At 48.1% G+C, this 2,500-nt stretch overlaps 1 protein-coding gene across 3 annotated transcripts in view; it reads right to left on the reverse strand.

Annotated features, from left to right (window-relative positions):
- Positions 1-2,500, reverse strand: part of LOC130392218 (RNA-binding motif, single-stranded-interacting protein 3-like) — a 162,597-nt gene that overhangs the window by 97,990 nt on the left and 62,107 nt on the right. The window lies entirely within an intron of this gene.

A 2,500-nucleotide genomic window follows, 5' to 3' on the forward strand; every position in this document is an offset into this window, starting at 1 on the left:
AGTGGGGGCGGCAAGAGGGGGCAAGAGGGGGAACATTCTGGAACAGCGAAATCCTGACACCAGAAGAGGTAGGGGAGGTGAGACAGGTTTTTGTTTGTGAAGGTTCATGAGAAAAACAGGAAAGCGAAAACACAGGAAGCTGTTTTTATGTGTGTGTAGACGATGATTTGAATACTTGCATGTGCTTGTTTGTGGGTTTGTGAATGAATGTGTGCGGACGATGGGAGGGAGTGTGTGGCTGCCTGTGAAGCAGTGTTTGTGATAATGATAGGCTGTCAGCACACAGCAATGCGGGGCCAGTGCTAGCTCTGATATTAATCTATTACCTGTACTTCCCCCAGCCGGCTCGCAATTACCGACACCCCCACAGACACACACACACACACACATGCCTTCACACATGCACAAGTTAAGAAACACACAGACACACACACACACACTCATACACAGGGCAAGAAACACACATACACATACAGACTTGCACACTCACACACGTGCACAAGTCAAGACACACACACACACACACTCACACACATGCACACACACACAAACACGCGCACACACACACACACACACACACACACACACACACATACACAAACACACACACACACACACAAACACACACACACACACACTCAAAGCCACAAAGAGAGTGATCAGGCCACAGAGGCAGCGCTTGCTAATAAAGAAACTAACGAGGCACTAACACGCAGCATTAGGTGATGCAGAAAGCAGTGCCAGCTTGTCATCCGCAGCTCAAAGGAGAGCGTCTAGTAAAAGGAGATGATAAGATTCCAGTGCCATCGGCCGCCATTTCATCCGGTGCACACAAAACACTGTGAAGTCGTTCAGCGATGACGTCAGAGGAGGGATAGACAAACACCTTTTCACACACTCCTCTGTATTCAAATCATTCTAAATCGCAAATCATATTCCGATTCACCCACTTTTTGCTCTGAGGATTTTTTCGTCTGAAAACAATAATGACAGAGTAAATGGAAAATGGACTGCATTTATACAGCGCTTTTCGAACCAGTGGCCACTCAAAGCGCTTTACAATACTGCCTCACATTCACCCGTTCATGCGAACATTCACATACCGACGGCATAGTCAGCCATGTAAGCCATGCCAGATCATCAGGAGCAGTAAGGGTGAAAGGCCTTGCTCAGGGACACTTCGACACTCCGGAGCCGGAGATTGAACTAGCCACCTTCCGGTTACCAGCCAACACGCTCTACCTCCTGAGCCACATGCCGCCCATAGACATGCCTTCAATGTTAGTTTTTCGTCTTTCGTATTTTGTTCCAGTCATCTGTCAGATATTGAGGACGGCAAATGCCGGAGAGATCGGCTGATGCTGGTTGACTGATTGTTATTTTGCTGAGGTCTCTGGGTACAGGCCCACAGTCCGTACCTCTGTGGTGTTCAACGAGGCTGCTTCGGATGCATGGCTGAGAATCACGAGTGGTAATGCATAACCTTGATTCAAAATGTTGTTTACTATCAACATTTGAAGCCCGCTGGAATAATTTATGTTTTATTCCGGCATGAGCTTGCATAGTGAAGAGGTTGTACGAGATACACATGTAGACACACACACAAACAGACGTGCAGACGCCCACACACAGACACGTGCACACATGAAACAGCCAGACACACACACACTATCAGAGGCGCAGACACGCACACACACCTACATAGACATGACACACACCCACACACACACAACCACAACCACACACACACAATCAGACACACACAACGCAGAGGGTCAGACAAGCACATACGCAGTACGCACACACACATACATACACACACACACACATACACACACCCACACACGTAAACATGCACAAACACATCAGATAGACACACACACACACACACACACACACACACACACACACACACACACACACACACACACACACACACACACACACACACACACACACACACACACACACACACACACACACACACACGCACACACACACCTGATCAAAGGCCTTGCCCAGGGAACCTCTTTCAGCCAATTTGTGCAGCTGTCAGGTCCGAGGCGACAGGGCTCCGTGTATGTAACGTGTCAGACACTGTGATAGGGGAAGGCTTTGAAACGTCAAAATCCCTCTTTTCTCCCTCTCTCTCTTCTCCGCTCTCTCTTTTTTATCTCTTTCACTCAGTCACTGTCATGCTTTGTTCTCACCCTTTCACATCGTTTTTTTTGGTGTCCTTCACCTATTGTATATTTTCCGATCTCTACCCTATAGGCGTCAACATCCTCCCTCCCTCTCCCTGTATGTCTCTCTCTCTCTCCCTCTCTCTCTCGCCTCTCTCTCGCTCTCTCTCTCTCTCTCTCTCTCTCTCTCTCTCTCCCTCCTTGCTCTCTCTCTGCCTTTTTTTGTTGCTCACTTTAGGATTACTGTGAAGTGTGCGTGTTAGTGTGTGTGTGTGTGTGTGTATCATCAGAACCTGCCCGTATATATGTGTGTGTGC

Source organism: Gadus chalcogrammus, chromosome 11 (assembly GCF_026213295.1).
Source record: "Gadus chalcogrammus isolate NIFS_2021 chromosome 11, NIFS_Gcha_1.0, whole genome shotgun sequence".
In the NCBI taxonomy this organism is placed as follows: Eukaryota; Metazoa; Chordata; class Actinopteri; order Gadiformes; family Gadidae; genus Gadus; species Gadus chalcogrammus.